This window comes from Trachymyrmex septentrionalis, unplaced genomic scaffold, assembly GCF_001594115.1.
Source record: "Trachymyrmex septentrionalis isolate Tsep2-gDNA-1 unplaced genomic scaffold, Tsep1.0 scaffold11, whole genome shotgun sequence".
Classification (NCBI taxonomy): Eukaryota; Metazoa; Arthropoda; class Insecta; order Hymenoptera; family Formicidae; genus Trachymyrmex; species Trachymyrmex septentrionalis.
In genome coordinates this window covers 1,433,788-1,444,518 of record NW_017304228.1, presented here as the reverse complement: position 1 = coordinate 1,444,518, position 10,731 = coordinate 1,433,788, and the positions used below count along the sequence as shown (strand labels likewise).

The 10,731-nt window shown below is 39.5% G+C and overlaps 1 protein-coding gene across 1 annotated transcript in view; it reads left to right on the top strand.

Moving 5' to 3' along the window:
* The first annotated feature begins 302 nt into the window (after positions 1 to 302).
* The window catches only part of LOC108749786, a 131,947-nt gene continuing 121,518 nt past the window's right edge, over positions 303 to 10,731 (top strand). Inside the window, exon 1 of the mRNA XM_018488754.1 lies at positions 303 to 368. The gene's annotated coding sequence lies outside the window, so the exon portion shown is untranslated. The remainder of the gene's footprint in view (positions 369 to 10,731) is intronic.

Here is a 10,731-nt window from a genome sequence, read left to right as displayed (position 1 = left end):
ATAATTTTGTGGGGGATAAGGCGGGATAAGCCGCAGTGGTCGAAGAAGAAAACCGATATAGCCGCTCGGTGCGCTTGTTTGCTTTGTACAAGCTATTTTAGCAGTTATTGGGAGACAATTGTCGAGCTTCATTAAAATGGAAAATAGCGATTTTCGAGCGTGAATTTCCAACATTTCGATGAAGTGTTTTGGATCGATATTGTTAGATGTCTTTCGATATCAAAATATCTTCGCTACAAATAACTCTTAAATGATTATGTTGTCTAACGACTCTGTTTCTTTTTTTGTTGCAGATTCGAAGATGAATTGGCCACTGGTGCTGACTTGTTTTTTGCTACCACAGTCGTGCATTCTCGGTGCTTCGCGTGGTAAGTTATTTTATCGAAAATTCTCTATCAATGACTAAATCGATTATCAGAAATTACATAGACACTCTGTGTGTAAGTGAGAAACTGTGATATCAGAATATCGTATATGATTTTAGGCACGCTTTCTAATTTAACAATATTCCTTAAAAATTATTACATGAATCCTTTATAAGTATGTTAACATTAATTTTTAATTATAAAATAAAATTTTTACACATAGCTCATTTTACACAGTGTCCATTTTAGACAATGCATATTTTAAATCAAATTTACAATTTGTGGCAGATATATATATATATATATATATATATAATTTTGTATTTTTAATACAGATATTTTTAATGTTGAATTTATTATATATAGGAAAATAATTTTCTTTTTCCATTTTGAACAAAAACGTGATATAAAATAATTAAATATTATAGTTAATTAATAGATTCATTTAAATTTAAAAATAACTTAGAGAATGTGAAATTTAAATTTATTTTTATATGTTTTATGAATTTATAAAAATCTAATTATAATTTTCAATAATTAAACAAAAGAATTGTAGCTCAATTTTTAAAATAGCATTTTAAAAAAGATAGAAAATCTCAAATAAAGTTAAAAGTAATTTTTAATTCTATAAATCTAAAAATTGGAAACTTTTTTAAATTTTATATGGTCAACTTAAAAAGACTATTTAGAATGGGCAACCTTAAAAGGGCTATTTAGAATGCTTAGAAAGAAGTATTGTCAGAGAAGTTTGACGAAGTTTAAAAGTAGAGTCTTTTGACTTTGAAATATCTTTTTAAAAATAACTTTGTGTTAATTTTTTTTATAGTTATCTGTGTTTTATTACATGTTACTACTAATTAGAAGTGGTCTTTTAATTTTGTTCAGCAGCTTTTGGACGTTCCGATACAGTAATGTATTGGAATGAAACAGAAGCAACACATTCATTAACATAAATGAAAAACATACATTTATTTATATACGATAAAACCGAATATATTGTATAAGAATGTTTACGAGTCACTTTACACGAATGCGACGAACAATACTATTACGGCTATTTGTTGCACGAGTGGACTACCGTTACTGCTTTCGCTGCTGTGCAACGAGCTGCAAAAGCCGGCCTCTAAAACCAGAAAAACCCTGAATTGGGTCATTCTTTTTTTTCTGTCACTGACGGCGAGCAGTAGTGGGGCCACAAGAGGCAGCCGGAAAATCCTTAATCCACCTCGGTCGCTCAGAATCTGGCGTGAACCTGTGCGAAAACAACGCCGAGGGGTGGATTATGATGATCGTGAAAACAACGTGCAAGGGTGCGTGTTCATGTTTCTCCGAATAGCCGGGTGGTTTCCCCGGATGTGTTGCACACCCGAGCGAGACTCATAACCGCGGTTCTTTTCTACCCAGTTCTCCCTCAACTGTGCTCGGATAGACAAATTAGTTCTCTTTCACCCTTACTCGAGCTGGGGCTAAGAGGCTTTTGTACAACGGTTGTACCAGTGGAGCTTATTTCTCCCGCTAAGCTTTTGCGCGGTTCGGTAACAGATCGTCTTATAATGACAATGAAGGCTCTCTGTTACGAATAGAAACACTCATACGTTATTTTCAAAATACGTGATCAGTTTACAAAGAGTTACATTACTTCTATCGACACGGTCGTTTTCAACGTGATGGATAGCGAAATGTGTTTCTTATCCATCACGCGAACGAAATTATTTTTCTCCTTTAATACGATCAAACTTGATTCTTTCCTTTTAAACTTGAACATAATTCTTTAATACGCAGGCACGGTACGCGGGTAGTTTCTTTGAAACGGCGCGTACAGCCGAATTCGTGTTGCGGTAAGCTCGCTGTCCTATTTGAAAGTTGTCCAGCAGCGTTCAACTTGTTTGGCCCTCTATCGAGGCAAATCTGCCCTCATCCAACGTACGAAGGAACGGACACAATCTCTCGAGTTCGCCGTAGCCGACAACCACGAACTTCGATTTCGAGTACACAAGAGACACTGGGTACGCGTCTCCCTAATGTCGATCCAGGTCAAAGTGTATTTTCTCGGTCGCGCTCTGACGATGGCAAACGAACCGCAGCGGTACGCGCGTCCGGAATTTGCCAAGGCGGACTTTCCCCCTTTTGATTTAATTGGCGGCTTTCTCACACCGGGGACCGTCTTTGACTTTCCTTTCAGCGACCAAGAAGTCCGAAACTCACCAATGGTCAGCGGCGCGAGACAATGTCGTAAAGACTCACGAAGTAACGAGCTACGGTAACGTTCTGTGCCGGCGAACTATCATTTCAAAGATGTTAAAGACACAAGAATGAGACACAAATGAAATCTACTAACTTGCTTCAAGCGTTTTATCAATGTACTTTTAATTCATAAATTGCTCAGCTTTCTAACTGAATGTAAATATTGGATTTAGGATATTTACACTAATTCATCTATTTCTGTCAGTTTTATCATTGATAGAAAAACATTAATAGTGCTGCGAGATTTTATTTTTATTCTATAACATGACAAAAGTATTATTTTTTACAGCAACGAATAACAATGTCAATTCTTTGTAAAAAAAATAACTCGTAGGCATCTGTAGATTTATTTATATTGTCCGAATTTTTTTATTTCGATTTTCCAGTCTATTTTATTTTCAACCTTGAAATTCACTTGAACGTAAAACGCCAATAAATACTCGCCATTTGTTATTCGCCGCATTAAATCACTTCTTTCGACTTTTTGAATTTGGTAACTAACTTAATTGGCGGCTTCGAGACGACCGCGGACCGTCTTTGTAGATTGAAGTGGCCACGGGACCACGACGCTTTAGAGAGTCGTGAACTAAGAAGCTCGAAACTTGTTAATGGCATGGGTGTTATGGGACAATGGCGTAAAGACCGTTGAGATTACGAGGAGACTGTAAGACTTTGTATTTGATGCAAACGGGACCAATTAAGTTGTTAAAGGAATAGTTTTTCTTCTTGAATCAAATGCCAGTAATATATTATTTAACAATTAAATTTTTGAATATACACAGCGATCTATGATCTCAAATTTCTAAAGCAATTTTGAAGTTTTCAAATTTGATTTTCGCTGGAACGTGATGCCTATCATTAATTTCTGACCTGGGAAATATCAGGATTTGCCCTAATCAAGCTGCAGGAGTGTAAATGGGTAACTGCACTGCTCAATGGTAGATTTACGACTATTATTGGGCTTTGCACATATTCAGTAAATGACAGTGAAATACAATATGGCGGATCGTTCTGCTCAGTAGAGATATAATGCTTCAATGTTGGCAAAGCCATGTTCACTGGTCGCTGGCTAGTGGAAACAGTAAATCTAAACGCTTACATGGATACCGTGTTACCATGTACGAGGACCACGTTTATACCAGCGAGTCGCTATTATTTCGAATATCAACGCGGCATTAAGCCGATGTAAACTGGAGGTAAATACGATCCGCACTCTCCGCAGTCAGCGGAATAAAATCATTTGGCTACAGGTGTCATTTCCGACAACTTGCTTACCATTATTCGGTTTTGCATCAAATTTTACATCATTTTGGGGTCATTGTGGTTTTGAGCACGAAAGGTTCTGTTGTAGTATCCTTTAAATAAATGTCAGTGCTATTTTCGACGTAGGTACAAATCTCTTCAGTATAGGTTCTATGTCATTTGCTTTTTGTCCTAATAAATCGAGCCGAAAAACTCTATGTCCGAACTCTAAATCTGAATTAGTGAAATCCAACTGAAAAAGAAAAGCAGTTTGAGTTGATACTCATATAATTAATGGTGCTTTCCATTAAGAGACACAATGTAACATTTTATCTTTGTTTAACATTGGCAAACAATGAAGATACAATGATATGTCATCTGTGTTTTTGCTGCTGGCACCCTATATCGATATTGACAAGTCAGTTCTAATATACGTTGAACTTATACACTAAAGCAAAGTTAGCTAGGTTAGGGATTCCCAAAGAGAAGAGATTCCATATTTTTTAGTTAAATTTCTCCCACACCATTATGAATTCACTGATTCGGATTTAGAGAGTACAAAATAATTTTGTAAAGTGTAGCAAAAAATAAATTTTTAAATATTTTAAATTTGATAGCATTGAAAATGGAATTTTTAATTTTCGTGCGACAACATCAATAATTTTGATTGCTACACAGATTGTGTGATTCGCACGCGTGACGATAACGCGACAAATTTAGTTTCTCTCTCTCTCTCTCTCTCTCTCTCTCTCTCTCTCTCTCTCTCTCTCGACTCGTCATTTTATTCATATCACAACAATCTTACTTTAAACTGCAACGCAAAAATTCGATGGATTTAGTTATAGTCTTGTAATTCCTTTGAACGCACGGAGAATATTTGCTTTGAAGTAATCTGCAGCGGAAAAGGGTACGCGCCCCCTGATATGAATAACCTTTTTCATCGGAATAGAAGAGAGTATAGGAGAGAGAGGGGGAGGAGAAGGGAGGGAGGGAGAGAGAGAGAGAGAGAGAGAGAGAGAGAGAGAGAGAGAGAGAGAGAGAGAGCGTGGAAAAGAGAGTTAATTTTACGACGAGAAAAATGCGCGTTTACTGGCTGGTTGCGAGAAAGGGACGGAGCGAGTGCCCGAAGCGAAGCTCTGAAATTCGTTTCTTGTCCCTGGCGAGCGGTTTTGTACCTTTGTAATAAAACTGCATTTTTTCCCCATTTCCGCGTACAACACGCGCGCGTCGAAATTAACGTTACGCGGAGATGGGCATTACGCGGAGTTTCCGGTTAATGGACCGTAACGCTTATATCTGGCTGCTCTTGGTAATTTATCGGCGACACGATAAACGCGATAAACGTTGCCCGGCCATCGACACTGACGAATCGGCCGACGTATACTTTCACAACTTTATGCCGTGTCACATGTTTATGTGAACCTCCTGAAAATTCGGTGATAGACGAAAATTATAGGAAAAAAGGATATTTAATCTCTCAACGCGAGTATGAAGTCGAATGTAAAATCGAGAATCACGAGGGAGAGAACGATGTCGATTTTCCATTTTCCTCTCTTTCTCCGGTCTCTTCCATTTGTGTTGCCTCACGAGTTTCCCCTCGTTGAGGGACTCGACAATGTTTGTGGACGAGGGCACGACGCTTTTACGGAGGCACACATAATTTTCTACGCCGCGCCGACTGCTTGCGCTTCGTAGGTGGTGGATCATCCTTATCTGACCGTCTAGCAGATATGCACGTTCTTCGGCCGAGATAAGGCGCATCCGACACGGTGAATTTTCGCGCGATCGTGCACTGCTTCAGATTGCTCCATCCTCCACGTCCTCCACGTCCTCCACGTCTCCTGCATCCCTCTTCCTCTCCGCGAAACGCCTGATTTAGTACCATATCGCCCGCAGATATTTGCCTTGCGTATAACGCGCCAAACGGATAAGCGAGTGTCGCGGGTATCATTTAAGAGGCCCGATCGTACGTGCTGGTATTGAATCACGATTCTGGCTTTAATGAACTTTCTGTTGATGTTTCTTATTGCATTATATGTATATACTGAGAGAGTAGTTTGATATTTGTGTGACTATATAATTGCATGGCAAAATAATTATTTAGAAACTCCATTTTTATTTATTATTACTATTATAATGTTAATAATTATAATTATATTTATAGTTGTACAGAAATAATATATTTATAGTTAACATACGAAATGACTTTAAATATTACATAGTTAAATTATGGTAATTTAACCAGCTCATTTTTTTCTCAGTATGCGCAACATTTTATATGTAATTTTAATTTATTTTCAGGCTCAAATAAATTTGTCAACGTCAATATAGTGACGTAAAATATGTACATTAAACTGTGATACTTTTTTTTATTTATGTAACAGAAGAGACATCAGGAATCGATTTTGCATAATTTTTTATGTGCCCCAACTATACATATTATTTTTTCTCTTGACTCTTATATAGTGATAATGACAAAATATGATCGTAAAATATAAGTGTATCGTTTCACCGTGAATCCAATTCGACGGAACTTATGGCAAACGAAAAGCGTTAAATTTTCACAGTCCCGATATCACGCGGAAACATGCATAAAGCGATTATACATATATGACCGCCTCCCCACGGTCAGTCCTCTCGATCCCTCTTCCGTTTCTGTTGCGTAGGAAGGAACACCACGTGGAAGGTTAATCAGAGTCAAGGCAAATAAGCGGAGCTACCCGCTCGGTAATTAGCGAGGTCCGTTAAAGTGGATTCCAACACTGGTGCACGCGCCCATCCGCGTGAGGGACGCAAAAAAGGAGCGTCGCGACGACGATTAAAAGCCAGCCCGACGACGAGTCTCTTTTTTTGCCTCCGTCCCGTGCTTTCTCTCTCCTCCTCCTCCTGCTCCTCCTTCTCCTCCTCCTCTTCCTCCTCCTTTTCCTCTCTCCCTCTCCCTCTCTCTCTCTCTCTCTCTCTCTCTGTCTCTAATAAAGCCGAAAACATTTTGTCGGACGTTAAACTTGGACATGCGTCCGAGGAAAATTTAATTTAAGGCGGCGAATCGGTGATTAAAACGGCGGGGATTGTTGCCTGGAAAAACCGAATGCCTCGTACACAACGAAATAGAGGCATTGAATAGAATTAACCTTTTTCATTAATTGGTCCAGCCGTTCATCGATGCTGCGTTTGTTAACGATTAGCATAGAAATAGTACGTGCATTGAAAAAAGAATTTAATTGCAGTAATTGGAACTCTGAAAAATAGAAAATGAACAAATTAGAATTTTCTAATTGAATCTATTATAATTTTAGTTGAGATAATCGGAATTTTGATATAATCGAGAATCTTCTGGTTCATTCATTTTCAATCAGTAATTTTTTTCATTGTGGGAAAATGATGTTAATATTGTTTGTAAAGGGCATACGATATAGATATTTGTAATAGTAAATGGCATTATTAATATTGCATTATGTTCCGTAGCATTGTAATTTGTTCGTAGAGATTTATTCGATTGATAAATTGAATCACATTTATTGCATTAATGAAATTTATTGTTTACTTTAACGTGTGTCGCTTCTCGTTCGGAAATCGCCCGTTAATTCGCGCACCCTCGCACTCTCATTAACCTTTCTCCTCCAACACGCGTAAAAACAACATTCGAGGGGCGGTTATCTCGTTCGCTCTATCGAGCATCCTGCGAAATCTCACCTGTACGCTGGCGGCGCATCGGAGAACACACAGTGCGCATTCAAGCTGCACACTGTTATCGAGAAGGGTGAAGGATATAAGAGAGAGAGAGAGAGAGAGAGAGAGAGAGAGAGAGAGAACCAGCGCGATTCTCTAGCGAAGCGAGATAAAGTGCGGGGATAGGAAGGGATGAACAACGTGGTGGAGGGGGATGGAAAACCGGAGGCTCAACTCCGACCGAGTTTTTCGGCGGCATTACCGATTTATATTTTACGCCGGATTTACCGTCGGATGTGTATGTTTTTAATATCCTGGATGCACAACCGCGCGCGCATCGATGCACCGATGCATCTCGCTCGACGAACGTTCAGCGATGCACGAATAGCCATTCTCCTCCTCCGCCTTCTTCCTATTCACCTCGATTTCTCGTCGCACGTTCTTGTTCACCTCTCACTTGCTCTCATTTCTACACAAATCTACGATCTTTTATTCGCTTTTCTCTCTCTCTCTCTCTCTCTCTTTCTCTCTCTTTATTCTCCTAGTCTTTTACATTTTCCTCTCTTCCGCTTCTCTTCGCGTGTCTTCAATATCCCCGCATCTTTTCGGTGAGATTTCTCCTTTCCTTGCTTGCTCACTTCGTGATCTCTTAAAATCCTTTTCTCTGTGCACTTTTCGCGCAATTCATTTTCCCGAATAACATCGTCCTCTTGACTCGCCTCTGGCGAGCGTTAATTTCGTTTTGGTAATCCACGCAACCGGTTGTACCGCGACTTTGTGCGGCAGTTTAGTAAGTGCGACACGTCACTTGTACACCTCGCTTAATATTTTATTTCGTTCTGTGTATACATACATATGTATACACGAGATGCATACACCGAGTCACGTGTTTCTCTTTACATATAAATTCTTTGACCAATTTGAAGTTAATTTCTTTCACAAAAACAGCGAGACACATACAATTTGCGATACGCGACTTTTACGACGCAAGAACTCTACGCTGCAAGAACCTTCGTCTCTCTCTTTCCTATCTCGGTATAAAGTTAATAAATAAAGTTTTCTCTGTTCTTCGGTTTCGCTTTCTTGCTCTTTCACCCGCGCGATGATTAAAGTATCGAGTACACGGCGAATATCGTACGAAGGATACTCGCGCCTATTAATAACATGGCAAATTGAATATTCAACGCGCATTTCCTGCAGTACAAATACCGAATACATAGGCGATGGGCGTTGTATAAGAGCTCGTGGAAGCGCGCTCTCGCGATTAAATACGCCAGCCGACCCCCGTGTTTGTGAACGCGATCAAACCTGTTTTTGTTCGTCTGGACTGTGCACGGTGAGGGTTCTCCTAGTCTGCTCCTCTCGTCGGGAAGGCGAGGTGGCACGACGTGAAGAAGAGAGAAACAGAGGGAGATAGAAAGAGAGAGTGAGAGAGAAAGGGGGAGAGAGCCGATGGCAACGCGTTTCGGATAGCCGGCGCTTTGTATTTGCCCATTAATAGTGAACTACCATCCTAGCCGGTTGCCTAGTCGGCGCTGAGAAATTAGCGGAGGCGCTAATTGTATTACGTAACCTAGTTAGCGATGTGTGCACTTGGCAATTCGAAACGAAGATCTCTACCCGGTCCACCACACATTCATTCCCTCAGGGAGACGACCGTCTTTAGATGCATCTTGCGAACGTTTGTACCTTTTGCGCGGGTCGCTTACCAAACAAACTTTTTTGTTCTAATTACCCGATTGTTTGCCGTTTCCCCATCACCTCCGTATGTTTGGCTGGATCGTTTACCTCCTTCTTCCTCGCACCGGCCGTCGTGCTCCATGATGCACGACGCCAAATCGGAGCGCCGATTTGCATAATGTGTACTTACCGCGAAACTGTAACTTGAAGTGCTCGATGTCACTCTGAAAATAACATTGCAAACTGAAATGTAAACAGATAGTTTCCACAGTTTGATCATTCGTGACTTCAAAAACTTATCAAAGGGAGGCGGAGCATGTTGGCTCGCTGCAAGCAAATTTTTTTTATTATATATTAAACTATTATTTAAATTATAACATTGAAAAAGTATTATTCAATATAGAATTCATAAAACATTTTATTTAAAATTATATTAACACAAAAGAAGAATAGCGTAATAAAATCTATATATTTTTTTAAATATCTGCCTAAGCCAATACTTTTCGCATTAAATTATTCACAGATTTACAAATTTTCATTAATATCTGATTATTAATATTCTTATAAAAATGTTTAACATCAAAAAGTTATTAAAGTGCTTATCAATTTAAAATGATATTACTATAATTTTGATTTTGACTCATGATGTCGTTTTAATGATCGAAAACGATCTCAGCGCACAATATTCAGAATTAGATATGTATATTTTACACATTAATATTTAAGTAACTAAGATCCTCTGCCTTGACTGAAAATAGAAATTTTTGTGTTTAATTGGATTACACTAAGAGTTTTTCTCAAATTGAAAATTAGACATATCAGAATTGTGATTGAGCATTTCAGAAAATTGAAAAAATATATATAATATCGTACTATAAATGTCTGAAAAGAAAGGAGACTCCAAGGAAGAATATCGTCCCCATGGATCCGCCAGTGGGTCGAACTCGAGCGTGAGAAACTCTTCCCATAAAAAAAAATTGTAATGTGTTACGTTGTTTGAGTTCATCGTGCCGCGCTGTATTCCCGTTAAAATAGGACGTATCTCTACGAGGGCGGATGGCGGAACGGCTATAACGGGCGAATTCGCCGGCGGCGCGAGAGCCTTGGTTCCCGCAGAAACGAGTTTGCTGGAAGTTAGCCCCCGCCCGCGAGGAACGTATGTAAACAATGCAGCGCATAAGCCAACGAGCGGAAACAAAATGATATTTGCGCGAATTAATCTTTGTGAGATTGAAAACCCGGCGCGTCTACATTATTTCCGAGTTTACGGAGCTCGCGGTCGTGGCGAGCCCGAGAATGTATGCGAACCGTCTCGAAAACGTTGTTGCGATAGACCGAAGTAGCGTCTACGTGAACGCGACGAGAGGCACCCGGGATTGCGGCTGTAACGTTTCGACAGCGCTACACCGCTTTTATGTACGTAGACGTAAGAATTACACGTTTACATCAGAAATCATATCGCTTTCGGAATGGTTTGCAACGCGGTTGAATCGTAACTCCGCTTCAATTAAAACCGATGGTTCCGTGCCGT